The sequence below is a fragment of the Peromyscus leucopus genome, chromosome 4 (genome assembly GCF_004664715.2).
Source record: "Peromyscus leucopus breed LL Stock chromosome 4, UCI_PerLeu_2.1, whole genome shotgun sequence".
Classification (NCBI taxonomy): Eukaryota; Metazoa; Chordata; class Mammalia; order Rodentia; family Cricetidae; genus Peromyscus; species Peromyscus leucopus.
This window is the reverse complement of record NC_051066.1, coordinates 137,434,566-137,451,570: the sequence shown is the minus strand read 5'-3', so window position 1 is coordinate 137,451,570 and position 17,005 is coordinate 137,434,566.

The window sequence follows — 17,005 nt, the reverse complement described above, 5'->3', positions numbered from 1 at the left end:
GGAACCTAGGGACCAAGTGGCCTCTCCTGGGTCTGTTTCTCAAGGTAAGGGGCCAGAGGTGGGCTGGGGCACAGACAGGGAAAGAGACCCCCCGCCACACAGTGCTTCTGCTGGCTACATCCTTGCAAGCTTCCTTTCCAAATTCATTTGAATATTGATCCAGAAAATTGCATACCTATTATGTGCTGCCATCTCCATATCAATCACATGCCTAGCCCCAGTACTGCCTGCCAGTAAATCTAGGTTCTCCATTATGCCTTTTTTCCACAAGGCTTCAGGGACCAAGAGACAGCTCCATAGGTAAACATTCTTGCCACACAAGCCTGCCGACTGAATTTGATCCCCAGAACCCACATTTAAATGCCAGATATAGTGGTGTGAATTGGTAATCCTAGTGCCCTTATGGTGGATGGATGGTGTGAATTCATAATCCTAGTACTCTTATGGTGGATGGATGTGTGAGTTGGTAATCCTAGTGCTCTTAATGGTGGATGGATGGTGAGAATCACCAGAAGCTGTCAGGTCTGCTCACTTAGAGTGTGCAACATGGCAGAAAAAAGAGAGACCTGACTCCAGTCAGGATGGAAGGAGAAAAATGACTCCTGAAAGTTATACTCTGACCTCCACATATGTACCTAGCATGTGCACATGTGCACGTGCACACGCACGCGCGCACACACACATACACAATATCAACCTGGGTATACTGGCATGCACCTGTGTTCCCAGCTACTCCAGGAGCCTGAGGTGAGAGGCTCATCCTGGGCAGCACAGTGAAACCCAAGAAAGGGAGGAAAGAAGGGGAAGATGAAAAAAGAGAGGGCCTGAATTATTATTTTATTACTTTGTTATTATTACGTGTATATGGGTGTTTTGCCTGTGTGTACCTGTGTACAATGTGCATGCAGTACCCACAGTATCCAGAAGGGTGTGTGTGTGTGTGTGATGCCCTCTGTCCTGACTCTTGAGCAGCAGCACCCTGGACATTAATCTCCCGGATTACAAACCTGATCACCCTTAGCCATCGAACTCCTCCAGGCATCCTCAGTCCACTCTCAAACCATATTCCCTACCCATCCTCCCTGGACACATTAGTGGAGACACAAATGACCTGGGCATAAGTGGCACGCTCTGAAAGGACTTTGGTCTGTCAATAAAGAACCTCTGTAAGAAACATCTGACTGGGACTCAGGGTGAAGCTGCATCAGTAGGATGCTTGCTAGCAAGTGTGTGTGAGAGTGTGTATGCGAACACAAGCGTACATGTGCCAAGGCAAGCATGCGGAGGTCAGAGGACATCCTCAAGTGTCGATCCTTGCCTTCCACCTTGCTTGTGACAGTCTCTTGTTCACTTCTGCATGCACCAGGAACTCCCAGCAAGTCTTCTGTCTGCTGCTTATCTCCCCTTAGGGACACACTGGAATCACAGATGTGTGCTGCTGTGTCTGGCTTGATGTGGGTTCAGGGGATCCAAACTCAAACCATCAGGTTCGCACAGCAAGCGCTTTGCCCACTGGGCCATCTCAGCAGCCCATTTCTGGGTTTCCTTGAGGTGGAATTGACAGACTGTGAAATGCACAAGCTTTATGTTCCCTGTTTCAGTGAGCTTGATGGCTGTAGACACCTGTGCAATGCAACAGTGTCTTTATAATCAGTCCATCATCCACCCACAAAGCATCTCAGCCTCCCTCCTCCTGCACTCCGGATCCTCATCCCTCCCAGACACAAATACTACTATGCTTATTTTCACCATAGATGAGAATTCACCAAATTCAGATGTTTAAAGTCTTCAGTGCCTCCCCAAGACTTCAAAATATGGTTGTACTTGAAGACAGGCTATTCAATAAAAATGAAGTTTAGGGTAAGCCCTAATTCCCTGCGACTGTCTTTATTAAAAGAGAAATTAAGACACAGCTATACACAGAGAAGACCATGTAAAGTCATAGGTCTTTTCCCCTCTCAGGAAAAACAAAAAACAAAACAAAACAAAAAACTGTCAGCCAACTCCTTGATGGCAGACTTAAGCTTCCAGGATTGGGGGCAAGCACATTTCTGTCGTTTAAGGTACCTGGACTGTGGTACTTGGTTTTGGCATTCCTAACAAACCAAGATACTAGGCTAGTCTTTTCAAGATTTCATATAAATAAAAGCAGGGGCTGAAAAAAGGCCAGTCAGTATAGCAATCATGAGGATCTGAACGCAGTCCCCAGAAGTCATGGAAAAACCAGGGTGTGGTGGCACATGCTTGTATTCCTAGCGCTGAGGAGGCAGAGGCAGGTAGCTGGCTGAGGCTCAGCCAGCCTAGTCAAATTGGTAAGACCCAGATCCTAACAAGAGACCCTAGCTCAGAAAACAAGGTCAGGCTGGAAAGATGCCCAGTGGTAAGAATGCACGCTGTGCAGGCGTGAGGACTTGAGTGCAGATTCTCCAGACCCGTGTGAAAACTGGACACAGGCCAATGAGATGATTCAGTGCGTGAAGGTGCCCTTGGCAAGCCTGTCGACTTGAGTTTTATTCCTTGGACCCACATAGTGAAAGGAAAGAACTGACTCCTACAAATTATCCTCTGCCTGCCACACATACACATGGGCACACACACATATACATACTAAAATAGAAATGTTTTAAAAAAAATTAAAAGTGGATATGGCCATGTGTGCCTGTAACCTCAGCCTGGGGAGGGGAGCCATGATGGAACCCCTGGGGTTAGAAAGTGGCTAGCCTCAGGTTCAGTAACAGACTCTGTCTCAAGGGAGTAGGACAGAGAGTGATTGATAAAGAAGATACCCTATGTCCTCCTCTGGCTTGTGCACATGCACAGCATCTGCACAAATACTCTGTGTGTGTGTGTGTGTGTGTGTGTGTGTGTGTGTGTGTGTGTGTGTGTGTGTGTGTCTGTCCAGTCTAAGGCTCCTGGGATTTATTCATATTGTCTTGTCCCTTTTAGTTGACGGTTAATATTCTACGCTATGGCATTAGAGCAATTTGTTTTTTAACAATTAGTTGTTAAATGTTTACTTTCTGTGCTTTATAATTTGCTCTGTTCAACAGCTGTGAAGTATGGGGCCTCTCCATGGACAAGACATCAGCAGTGGATTTCAGGGCTACAATAGGATAGAATGAGCTTTCTTCACTGTTGCATAGAATAGTTGAGAGCAAGGAGGTGGGTGGCCATCCAGTAAAGTCACCAAGAGCCAACACCCATCAACCCACTGATCATAGGAGAAGTGGTATGTTTAGAGTCTTGTGAAACACACTCTCAATTGTGAGATCAAAATGCTTCTGGGGTGCCCACATTTTATACATGGGTGTGATGGTTAACTTGACACAGTCTAGTACTGCCTGGGAAGGGAGTCTCAAGGAGGGACTGTCAAGACTAGGTTAGCCTGTGGGCAAGCCAGGGAGTCAGGGGGAAGTTATTTTGTGTGTGGGCCCACAGAGGCTCCCTGGTAAAACCTTACTCAGGGTCAGAGAATCTATCTTGCTTTACCCCGCAGGGCTGCATAATGGGGTGATTTGGCCAAGGGCATGGTTACCAGGTGTTTCAAAAGTTCTACACTTGGCTGTGTGTTGTGCTTTGGTCTTGGAAGGGGGAGGTCTTTTGCCTCTCCCCTTGGCAGTGTATTAAAAGCCCATTAGAATAAATTTCAAGGTGGCTGGGTATTGACCCAGGGCCCTCCCAAAGCTATCCGGTGTCTCTGTCTTTCTCTCTGTCTTTGTCTATATTTCTATCTAATACTTCCTCATTCCTCCTCTCTCCAAGAGCCTTTGACAGGTCGGAGCTGGACTCCGACAATTTTGACTACATTAACTGAGGCTAGAATACTTTCCCACTGAGGATGACACCATTCCCTATGTAAAGGATCCGAGATTGTATAGGAATGCAGAAAGCCAGCTGAGTATAAGCATGCATGTATTAATTCATTCCTTTCTGCTGCTTCTTTTTGTTTTATAATTTATTTTTAGTTTTGTTTTGCCTGCATGTATGTCTGTGTGAGAGTGTCAGAAGTCCTGGAACTGGAGTTACAGACAGGTGTAAGCTGCCGTGTAGATGCTGGGACTTGAACCCTGATCCTCTGGAAGAGTAGCTAGTACTCTTAACCACTGAACCATCCTGTCTGCTTCTTAACTATGGATGCAACCTGACCAAATGTCTCAAGCGCCTGCCACTAGGACTCCCTGAACTGAATTATAACCTGGAACTCTGAGCTAAAGTAAACTCCTTTTCCCTGAGACACTTTTCTCAAGGTATTTTTATCACAGCAACAAGAAACAAATTAAGACAACATGTGGCTATTTCTGGATCTTGTTTTGTTCCATCTGAATGGGGCCTGGCAAAAAAAAGATTTTGCTTCACTTTGCTATGATTCTTTCTAGCAATGTGAATAGTTGAATTAGAAATTGCAGGAAATGGTGGCGCACACCTTTAATCCCAGCACTCAGGAGGCAGAGGCAGGAGGATCTTAGTGAGTTTGAGGCCAGCCTGGTCTGTAATGCAAGTTCCAGCCCACCCAAGATGAGACCCTGTCTCAAAAGAAAAGAAAAAAGAAAGTGCAAGAGTCCACCTTTTATCACAAATTCTAATTTAATCCTCCCCCCCAATAAAGTCAGAGAAGTGCATATTCCAAACTGTCTTTATTTGTTTTATTCCAGAAATTCTTTTTATCTGAAATGTTTTCTGACTTTGAAGTTCTTAGGAATTGCTTTTTGGCACACTTTGTCTGCTTTGTCCCAAGTGGCCTCAGCAACCTCATCATTTCACTGCAGTGATGATGATTTTTGGCTTTTCAAGACAAGAAAAACGCCTATGGTTTCACTTTGAAGCTTGCTAGAGAAAAATTCCTGGGACCCTTATCATGAGGTAAGGAAATCTGAAGCGAAAAATAATTTGGATTTGGAAACAGTGACTGTATTTGGCTCCTCTGTCACCCACAGGATGTGAAGAGTCATTTAGGCCAGCTTCCTGTAGCCTAGTGACAGATGAAGTGGTCCATTTGCAGCTGATGATGACAGAGAGACCTCATGTGCTGTTCAGGAAAGAGCTCCCTGCTGCCTCTTTACTCAGCTTCACCGCCTCCAGAGGTTTGGGAATGCTTTTCTTGGTACAGCTAGGAGCAGAGCTGAAAGCAGGTTTTTTTTTTTTTTTCTCCCTCCTCAAAGTCACCATTATCACAACCAGGAGATGTACAGGAGTGCTCCAGTCCACCTGCTTTCCACACAGTGTTGCTCCGCACGCATCGTCATTGAGCCAACAAAGGGCTGTATTCAAATCAATTACACTTTTACTGGTTTGTTTTCCTTCCTTTGCTGCTAAGATTTGCATGCAGGTCCTCCTCGTGCATGCTAGGCAAGTAGTGCACCCTGGAGCCATATCCCCAGCTTGGTATATTTTTATGACCTGTGCTAGAGGCCGGCTCATACCAACATCTGTGAACCCAAGAACCTCTCTCTAGTTAAACATCCCCAGCACTGGCAGCTTGGAAGTCTCACTGTCTTCTTTTCCCAGCTCTAAACCTGCTCCTGTGGCTGAGTGCCAGGGTCAGCCAGCAGCCAGGCCTAGGAGGTGGGGCAGGGCTGTGCTGAGTGGGCTGGCTCAGGATTTACTCTCTGTCTGCGCCAGACAGTAGGGACATTCAGCACAGAGGGCCTTGGGTGCGAATCGGATCTCCACAGTTACAGGGGAGACCTTGGCACAGAACCCAGCATAGGAGAGGCAGGGCCGGGAGCCTTGGGTGGTCCCAGGAGTTCCACTGCATCGCTCCCCAAAGCACAGCCCTTGTCCTGGAGCATAGGGAGGGCCCAATTAGTCTGTCAGCTGGACATGGCCTTGGGATGATGAGAACCCCAGGATACAAAGGGAGGATGGTGGTCAGTGGAGGGGGGCCAGAAGTTAGAAAGAGAAGAGGACCTGGAGGGCAGCATACTGTGGGAGCCACGGGAAGATGCCATTCACAGCTGAAAGGAAGAAACGCGGTGTGTGTGTGTGTGTGTGTGTGTGTGTGTGTGTGTGTGTGTGTGTGCGTGCTGGGGGAGAGCAAAGCCTGCCAGTCTGTGTGGCACATACCTGTCACCCCAGCACCTGGGAGGCTGAGGCAAGAGGATTCCCCAGTTCGAAGCCAGCGGTTACATAATGTGACCTTGTCAGAAAGAAAAATGGCAGAAAAAGGAGGGGGGAAAAAATCTTTCCTAAACATGACTTTAGGAAACACAGTTTGAAATTTAAGATGATTTGGAGAAAGGGTAGGAATGTGGGAACCCACATGGAGGTAATGGTGCAAAACCCAAGGCAAAAGTGTAAGAAAAACATGTGCCCGGAGGAGCGGGGCCTACGGGCACCGTGTGCTCAGAAAAGAAAAGGCCGCACATCCCAGAAGGGAAAGAGCAGATGGAGTAGAAGCCATTGTTTTCTAAATGGAAGGAAAAGTTTCCGTGGTTTGAAGAACGCCCAGGGTTTTGCAGGTTGGAAGGCCCACTGGTTTCCAGGCAGAAATGATGGAAAAAGACTCATAACTAGGCAACGCCAGGGAAGAGCCCGGAATTCCATGATTAAAGGGAAACTTCACATAAGCTTCTCAGTGGAGAGAACAAGTAGCAAAGGGGCGGGGGGGGGGGCTCAGACCAAACTCTGACGTCTCCTTGCAGTGCTGGACCTCTGTGAGGTTCAGTCCGCAAAGGGCCAGCTATGCGAGGGCAAGAGCCTGAGGTGGAGCCGAGCACCCAAGTGAAAAGGACTGAACATGGTGGCACTTGCTTGTCATCCAGTGCCGGAGTGGTAGACACAGGGGGACAGTCAGCATAGCCCACTTGGTGAACTCCAGGCCAGTGAGAGCCCCTGACTCAAAAAATAACAAGAGGGGCAGCATCTGAGGAATGACAGCTGAAACTGACCTCTAGCATAGCATACATGTGCACCTGCACACATACAAGAGGGAAAGGAAGGAGGGGGAGGGAGGGAGGGAAGGAGAAAGGGAGGGAGGAGGGGACAAAGCTACCTATATGAATCTCCTCCACATCCTACTGAGAAACCATCCCATAGTGACCAGGCTGCCATTCACCCACCTAGGCAGGAAAAAACTATAATACAGCAAGAGGAAACCAGGGTAAGCTGAGCCTCCATGTCTAGCCAGCTCCACATGATGAGGAGCAATGAGCTGGTGCTATGGTTTGGCTATCCCCTGAGAAACTTGCATTGAGCCTAACCTGGTGGCACAGGCCGATAATCTAAGATACTTTGGAAGCTGAGACTGGAGGATAGCAAGTTTAAAGCCTGCCTAGGTTTTGAGACGGCCTGGAACAGCTTGGTGAGATGCTATCACAAAAGCAAAAAACAAAACAAACGAACAACAATCAAAAACAAGTGAGGGCTGGGATGGAGTTGAGCAGTAGACTGCTCACCTGCTTGTCTGAGGCCCTTGGTTCAATCTGAAGTATGGCGTGGAGGTGACCCTCACGCTGAAATGTCATTGTCACTCTGATGGACTAAAAGGCAGGACATGTAAGAGGTGACTAGGTCATGGGGAAGGGCAGTGTCCTCATGGACAGATAAGGCCATTATCACAGGACCAGGTTAGTTGCAAGCTCTCCCTCCCTCTCTCCTTCTTTCTTTTCTCCTTCTCTCCCTTATCATGCAATGTCTTCCGTCATGTTAGGATCCAGCAAGAAGGCCTTCACCTAGACACAGGCGTGGACCTCCCAGTGAAGCTTCTAGTCTCTGATTTGCCAAGTTTGTAGTTACAGCAGCAGGAAATGGCCTGGGGCAGATGAGTTTTTAGTGGGAACCTGCATTAGCTGCTTTTCTCATGACAGTGACCAAATACTTGACACAGTGCAACTTCAGGGCTGGCTTGTTTCAGGACCCGGCGTGGCGGGCAGGCATGGTGGCAGGAGAAGGAGGAGGCTGTCTGCTCCCATCTGAGCAGATCAGAAAGCAGAGCAATCAATCCTAGTGCTCACCCAGCTTTCATTCAAATCAAGCTGCCAGTCCATGGGATGGCGTCACCCATTTCAGGATGGGTCTTCCTCACTTAACCCTCTGTGGAAATGCGTATGTTTGCATGCATGTGTGCAGGTGCCTGTGTATGCATGCTCAGAGTCCAGAGTCAGCATTAGGTGTCTTCCTCCATGATTTCCCCACCTTGATTTTTGAGGCAGGGTCCCTCACGGAGTGTGGAGCTTATCTACTTTGCTAGAGCAGCTGGACAGCAAGCCCTAGGGATCCTCTTGTCTCTGCCTCGAACACTGGGAATATAGGTACACACCACCATGCCTGACTTTTTATATGGATGTTGAGGACCCAAACTCAAGTCCTTATGCTTGCAGGGCAAGCAGGTTACCAACTAAGCCTATTCCAAAACTAATCACACCACAGATGTCCTTCAGCAAGACTTCAGGAAGTAAAAACCATTAGGAAATTTTGCATGAACAGCAATAACGAAGGTAGGCCAGCTGGACAGGTAGAAATAGGCGGGAGTGGGAGTGGGATGGAGATGATACAGGGAAATGCCAGCAACAACTGAGTTGTTCCCAGATGTTTCTATTTCCCTTAGTTTTTTTTTCTTCTTTCTCAGTAAAAATGTGACTTTTATTTTTTTAAAACTTTTTGCCACTGTCGCATTTTAGATCAGTTTCTGTTACTATAACAGAATGCATGACTGGGAAAGTTATAAAGGATAGAGGTTTATTCTGTCTCACAGTATGGAGGTCTAAGAGCATGGTCCTGGTAGCTGCTCAGTATCACACGAATTCTAAAAAGTATTATTAATAGAAAACTCAGGAGCCAGATATTGGGGTGAATGCTGAATGATCAGAGAAACAGAACAAGCCACATCCAACCTCACCTTGCCAATTCCTCAGCTGATCTTGTTTCCTTAGACTGGAAACCTCTGAATCCTCATCCGAATAGATCTCAGCTGAACTGCTGCTCAAAAGCCTAAAAGCTTAAAAAGCTTCTAGTTCCTGGTCCTCATGCCTTATATACCTCTCTGCTTCCTGCCATCACTTCCTGGCATTAAAGGCGTGAGTCACCATGTCTGACTGTTTCCAGTGTGGCTTTGAACTCACAGAGATCCAGACGGATCTCTGTCTCTAGAATGCTAGGATTAAAGGCGTGTGCTACCACTGCCTAAACCTATGTTTAATATAGTGGCTGTTCTGTTCTCTGACCCCCAGATAAGTGTATTGGAGTGTACAATATATCAACCACATTTCCCCTTTTTTTGTTTAAAATAAAAAAGTTATAAGAAATATAAGAAAAAGTATATACAATAAGTATATACAATATATACAGTCAAGAATTACATTAACAATGTCTAGTCCATTCACATTTGACAAATTCAGACAAAAAAATTTTATTTCTTATCCTATTTAAAACAAGTAGTTCCCTTTTAAAAAGTAGATTCAATAATCTATCTTTTATCTTACCAGCTCAGCTTTTGGGAAAGGTAGCATGGTTCTCCATGTAGCAGAAAGGCCAATGGGTGTGATGGAAAGACAGGAGAGACAAAGGATCACCGTAAAACCATCTGCTGTCATGAGGACAGCACAGCCATTCCCCAGAGAATCGAACTCATTCTCCAAGTAATAGCCTTAAAGGCCTCATTCCCAGCACCATTACATTGGCAAGCAAATTTCAACGTGGGGTTTGGCAAGAAAACCATATCCAAAACCATAGCAGCCATAAAACAAATAGCAGAGTCGTGCTTTGTGATTTACATGTGTATTTCAGGGGACTCTCGAAGGTCCAGTTGTGTTCCTGCTGATTCTGTTTCCTATGAGCACTGATCTTTACTCCGCCAGGCTCTCCCATCCCCGACCCATCGACCTTTGCAGCCCTTCCATATGTCTTATAAATCCATGATTTTTGTCTCCACCCTCAAGCTACAAGGGCTGTGAGCAGAGGCTGTGGTCCAGCCCTTCCTCAGACTTTCATTTCTCCTGACTCCCACTTAAATATCCCTCCATCCCACCCCAAATCTCAGGAGCAAGCCTCACCTCTTGTTTATCATGAACAATGGAGACCATCCCCACTTCCTGCCATCACCCCATCCCCACCCCAAACCCCACCACATCTGCAGACCTCTGCCTCCTGGCTTTGCTGGCCCTCATCCTTTACTTCTCCTTGAACCTAGGTCTGTTGCTTGCAAGACACACACACACACTCACTCTCTCTCTCTCTCTCTCTCTCTCTCTCTCTCTCTCTCTCTCTCTCTCTCTCTCTCTCCTCTCCCCCATCTCTCCTCCCCTCCCTCCCTCTCTCCCTCCTTCCCTCCTTTTCTCCCCACCATGCTTCTAGCCCTTCTACCTAGAAACAGTTCAACTCTCCATCTCAGCATATCCCACCCCCTGTGGACCCAGAGCTTCCTATTCACCTTCTTCTGAATTCCTAACTCTCTCCTTTCCTCCACTCTTGGCCCCACCCTTCCCTTGATTCAGCCCAACTCCACCCAGGCAGGAACACCCCAGTCTTTGCTTCTATGGCTCAGAAACTTCACCCTGCCTTGTCGTGGCTGCTGTCTGTCTCCACATGTCTCTGACCACATCTTTCTGATTTTCTTCCCCAATACTTTTTCCTTGGATTTTGTCCCCAGATAGATACCTTCTTGCCACACAAATGCCTCTGGAGAACTTAATTCCCCTGTTCAGAACTTCTGCAGAAAAATCAATTTCTCTCCAGCTTCTGGTAATAGAGATGGTTCAGGCTTTGAAAATTCTTGTTTTCATTATAAACATTTTTGTTTGTTTTTACCTCTATCTTCCACTGCATTGGAGACTTCCCTTCCCTCTTCCTCCTCCTCCTCTCCCTCTTCCTCCTCTTCTTCCTCTTCCTCCTCTTCTCCTTACTCTTCCTCCTCCTCCTTATTCTTTTCTTTTTTTGTTTTGTTTTTGAGACAGAGTTACTCTGTGTAGCCCTGGCTGTCCTAGGACTCACTCTGTAGACCAGGCTGGCCTGGAACTCACAGAGATCCACCTGTCTCTGGGAGAGCTGGGATTAAAGTCATGCTCCACCACTGCCCTGCTGATTCCATTCTTATTTAGACAATCGTCCCCCAAAGTGGAATGGAACACTTCCCCCTCTTCCCAGGAATGCAGCCTGACTGGCATTTGAGTGCCTAAATTGGGGAAATTAGTTTCTCACTGGCTGACAATTTGGGTTCCAAACATAATGAGCAATCAAGGCTCTTCCTGATTATGGGAGAGTGAGGTTTAAGAAGGAGGATGAAGGCCCCTGGGAAGGACACCCAGGGAGAACTAGGAGAGGGTCTGAGAAGAAGGGGTGGGAATGGGAAGTGTCAGGCCAATGGAACAGATAGGGACAGCCTTGGGGGCAGCAGCCAGCTGCCTGGTCTGCCCTCTGACCAGGGCCTTTGACAAGTGTCTGGAAGGATAGGAAACCAGCAGGACTGCCAGGCTGCTGTCTGCTTGTGGCTCCAGGAGCCCTGACTGCCAGCGGTGTGCTGCATGGGGCAGGCCTCTAGAGCCTGAGCCTGAAACACACCTCAACACTGCACGTTGGGAGGTGCAGTGGACAAATGGGACACTAAAGCCATAGCCTGGTGCCCCACGCAGTCTCCTCCAGGATATCTTCCAGAGAGAGACCTGGCCGTTCTCTTCTCCAGCAGCTCTTCCTGAATCCTTCCTTGTAGCTGCAGAAATACCTGACTTCCCTCCAAACTCATGCCGCCTCCCTCTCCTGTCTCAGCAAAAGGACTAGAATCCAGGGGTCACTCTGGAGCCCCTCACAAGTCCCCAGGCCTCTCGGATCATTCCATATGTTTTCTGCTCCAGCCCTCCTCTCTGACCTGGCCATGGACACCAGCACACCCTTCTAACCAACTTTCCTCTTCCTTCCCACACTTGCCCAGGGACTCCATGGTGAATAGCTTGGGCAATGGTGAGACTCTTTGAGAGACCTGAGACTGAAAAGGCTAAGGCATCGGAGGCTAAGGGGAGACACATGGAGATGGGATTCAGCCACAGGGGCGGGGTGGGAGGCAGACAGGGATGGAGCTGTCCTCATCCCAGCATGGACCCCAGAGGAGAGGAGAGACTAATGGGATAACATCCCACCATGAGAGCGTCCTGGCCTCTCTTTCTCTAAGGAACTGGGGCTGTCAGCCAAGGCCAGAGTAGCCAGGAATGCAGGAGGCCTCAATGCAGAGGCTCAGACTTGGGGAGGCCCAAGAGGTCACGAGTCCTTCCTATATCAGTTAACAAGACCACACAGTGATAGCAGGAGCAGGTAGATGGAACTCAGGTTGCTGGACAGTGGGGGTGTGCAAGTCCAGGCCCTAGCATGGAGCCCTTCTAAACAGATGCCAAACACATCGTCTAGCCCTAAGCATAAGATAGAGGCTGGGGCCCCACAGGGGATGAGAGTACCCTGATGCTGACCTCAGCCCTGACTCCCTGAAGTTTGACAGCTCTCCTTCCAGAATGGCTTTCCTGTCTGTTGGCAGCAGCTCTTCCAGGCATGCACACACACACACACACACACACACACACACACACACACACACACACACACACCCTGTAGTTACAGAATGACCATCTAAACCCATGATTGGACCGTTTTTCAGATAGTCTGGAACTGCCCATCTGTAATGGAGCACAACAGAGGGACAAACAGAAGCTGTGCTGTGTTGGAGTCAGTCTCCAGTGCGTTCATGGGGCTGGACACTGAGAGTGTCTATGCACCACCTCTGGTCTTCAGGCTGCACATGGTCTATACCCATCTGAGTCCCTTTGTCCCGACTAGAGCACACTTTTCTCCCCAGGCATTCCTCCTGGGACAGCTACCAATTCTCCTCCACCCCGCTTCTCTCGGTCTCAGAGTGCCTTGAGCAGAGCCCGGGGGACAGCCCGTCTGTGCTTCCTACACCAAAGCAGTGCCCAGCAGATGTCCCAGCAAATTAAGGAGTCACAGCCGAGCAGGTCTGCGATAAGGACAGTTTTGGGTGAAGGTCAGTTTCTGTCTGCCCAAGCATGAGTTTTCCATGGCAACAGCAAGCCCTCCCTTCCCTCTCCCCTCTCCCCCTCCCCCTCCCCCTGAGAGCAGTCCTTCTCTTGTCTCCACATCCTCCCATCACATAGCCTCGCCTCTTCTCTGGCTGATAATCCTGTGTACATTTTTACTCCAGTGCTTGTGAATAGAAGAGAGTGGGTGGAAACTATTCCCAGGGCCCAACCATGCCCAACTCAGTGCCTGGGCAGCTCTGCTCCCCTCCAGCCCGTCCGCATCCCAAGCCCTAGACAGATGCCAACCGTGAAGTTATGGAGCAGCTCCAACCCTGACTGGAATCAGCCTTCCACCCACACACACCTGTTCCCTAAAGACTCAGTCTGGCTCTGGCTTTGCTTGAAGGTCCCTGACAATTCAGGGTCCTGCCCCTCTCCCTGAACTTGACAGTCCCCTACCCCTATCACTTAGGCTAAGTCCCAGAGTTTTGTGTCCCCTCTGCCTAGCACCTCCCAGATGTCTTTTCACACCTACAGCCTCAGGTCAGCCTCCAGGGCCTACTGGCTTTTTACCCTGGAAGCCTATGAGGTCTAGCCTTGGCATCCATTCTGACGGTTTCTGATGGCCGGGTTACTGAGAATGACAGTGGCTGCCTCACTGGTCCCTTGCCTTCTGTACCCACTCCATGCACCAGCAGCCTGGGATATTTGCAATATCAGCTTTCTTATGTGTTGTTCCCAGCCGTAACTTGTGACCCTTCATTAGGATGTTCGAGATGCCTCTTCTCTGTTCATGGAAAGCTCTCTTGGGACCTGGGTCCCTCAGTGCCTTGCAGTGTTCAGCAAACACACCAAGCTCTCTCCTATATCTTGGTCATGTACATGCTATAAACACCATCCGATGCTCTCCCCTAGCATGGTGATTTCCATATGACCTGTCTTGTAACACATCCTCTCACTCCTTAACCCAGGCATCTAACCATCTTGTTCTCTGTGGTTTCTAACCACACAGAGTGTCATGGTCAGGGACTCCTCTGCTTACATATCTATGTCCCTGAATTGGGCCAGGCTTCTAGAATCAGAGCCTGAGGCAGGGATCTAGGTTCTGGTGATTTACTAGGATGGAAGGGAGGTACTCTCAGGACACACACACACACACACACACACACACACACACACACACCCCACACTCACACACACACCACAGTCACGCTCAAGGAAAAGAGGCAGAAGATAGGAATACAGAATGGATGTCAGGTAGAGTTTAGACAGGGCCCAATCCAGGGCCTTTGTAGCATAAGCCATACTGCCAACCTATCCTCTAAGGCAAGGAGGCTGTCTTTTTTTGTTCCTGGATCAGCTGGTTGTATGGAGGAAAGTTCTAGAATTCCCTGAAGAAGTGACTGTTATCAGCCAGGATGATTCACAGAACAAAGGGACCTATCTCACCTACAAGAGGATGGCCAGGTTGGGGTGTGTGTGCGGGGTACAGACAGCGTCCCCCATGGAGTGGGACTTCTGACAGGTTTCTGGAGGACTGAGAAGTGAGGATTCTGGCTCTCCCAATGCTAACAATCACTATCCCCCCATGTGCCTGCTGTCCTGGGAGAGGGTCCCGCCCATAGCCCGAGAGAACACAGTGGAGCTGTCATGGGGACAAATGCCCACTCTCCAGAAAGAGACTCTCCAGTGAGCACGGCCCCACTCACTGGACATCTGTGTGCCCAGCTGTGAGGCCAGCGTTCTTATCTAGTCTTCATAATGGTCACTTTGCATGTGGGAATACAGGCTGGGAGGAGTGATGGGACCTCAGACAGATGATGTAACTGAGAGGAAGAACTGAAATTCAAACCCAGGTGAGACTCCCTGACTGCTTTCATCCCCTTCTGTGTGAGTAACCTTGATTTCAGCTCCCCCTGCCAACCATAAGAAGCTGGGTCATGCTTGTACCCTACAACAGTGCTCAGTTAAATTCAGAGTCCCCAAGGTTCACATCTGGCATTTGCAAGTTGGGAGGCCCACACATGTATTTTGCATATAATTTGCATAATGGATGCATCTGGCTTGCATGTGTTCACATCGAGACCCCATCAGCACTGCGCGATGCTGAAGCTGTTTCTAAGCCACCCTTACTCCATGAACGTTCATCTGGGCTTTACAGAGTCCAGGTTTCATGATTTCTGGACTCTCTCCCTGGTCCTCACCTCTAGGCTGTATATCTACCCACCCAGGGTCCTGAACAAGTGACTTTTGTCTAACGGGAAAGCACTACTGCAAGCTGCTGTCCCAGAAACTTGTGTAAACTTGACAGTTGCCCTTTTTGATGTGCATGTGCAGTCCAAATGGGTTACAATGGGCTTTGAGGGAGCAGGGCTGGACAAAGAACTTGTTGTAAAAGCTTTTAATAGAGAGGCCCAGGTGTACCGGTACAGAAAGAAGAGATTGGGAAGGGATGGTGAGCGTGGGTGATGGTCTGGGTACAGTCGAGAACCCATACGTTAGTGTAGGTGCCTCCACAGTTTGCTTAGGGAAGCATGGGCTGTGCCTCTCTGAGCAGCAGGGCCTCATCTGCAGCAGGGAGGCTCCTGCCAGAAAGCTGGCCCAATCTGAGCGTTCTATTTCTGTCTCTTTTAGAAGAGCTACATTCCAAAGACTGTGTGGCTTTTAACGATCTTAGGTGATGATCTCTGGATAAACAAGGAGCCATATACCCTGGGTGAGACAGAAGGCGGCTAGAAAGAACACAGGGACCCCCTTCTGAGGAGGGCATGGAGGCAGAGAAGGGACAGGTCCAAAGCATACAGCATGCCAGGCATCAGGGGCCCAGGCTCACACACCACCAGGTAAGCTCACCTCTCTGCATCTTCCAGGGATTCGTTTTCTCTTCTTCTGCCCCAGGAGGAGATCCACAGAAGGAAGCAGGGCGGCTCTAGTGTCCAGTAGAGGTTCTCACCCACCTCCTTCCCTGCTCTACCACTGAAGCATTCTAAATGCAAGAGTTTACTCCTGTGTCTGTCTGTCTAGGATGCCTGCGTGGGTCATTCCGACAGCTCCCCTGGTTATGCCTGTTAACCAGAGCTGTAAAGGTAGGGAATGTGTGTGCCTCTGTGGGCTGTGCATGTTTCTGCGAGACAATGCAGCTAATTGTGAATTGTGTCTCGGGGTGCCTGTGCATGCCATGTGAACGGAAGCTGTGCTTCTGTGTGTGGTGCTTCTGGAGTCTCCATCCAGGTGGAGAGACTCCCATCTGAGCCAGGGAGGACATGACTGTCTGCCTCCCTCTCCTGCCTCTGGCCTCCCTAGGTTTCCTGTCTGGCAGATGCAAAGTGGCCTCATGATCCACAGGGAGACCCCAGTTTCTGCTGTATCCAGCCAAGCCCCTGAGCATCTCCCTATGCCAATGTTCTCCTCCTCCACTGGGATGGGGCCCAGGCATTGGCTCCCCAAACTGTTCCAATTAAAGAAGGAGCCTGTTTTTGATGTCAGCCACCTGGGAAGGGGAAGCAAGACCCATCTGTCCTTCTAGCCCCCTGTTACATGGACATTCTCAAGTTCAAACAGGGTCCAGCCTCCTTCCTGTGAGTTGTGGGCCCCACATCTGGGGCTGGGGAAGGGAGTGAGAGGAAGGGGTGGGACCCTTTGGAAAAAGATCACAGCTTCTGGGGTGGGGGAGCTTTCTCCCAGAGCCAGCCCAGTGGTGCTGCCAAGTAGGCAGAACCCAGCAGGGTGAGGAACTGGGCTCTGTTCATTTGCCCCTCAGATGTCTCACTTTCTGAAAAGCAGGAAGTCGATGGCTTCAAGAGCATGAGTACCCCATACTTGCAAAATGGCAACTAACATCTCTGGTAAATGTGCAACATTGGGGGTATCTGGAGAGTTGCCTGACCTGTTCAAGCTCAAATGGTGGGTTATTAGAAGTAGATCAAGGAAGCCATGGCTTGTCACCAAATGGCTCTGTGTTTCCCAAGCACTGAGCATTCTCTCTAAGCTACTCTCCTTACTTCCTCCTAACTGGCACAGAGCTGTGGGCATAGCATGCCCTAGTGTGTCTT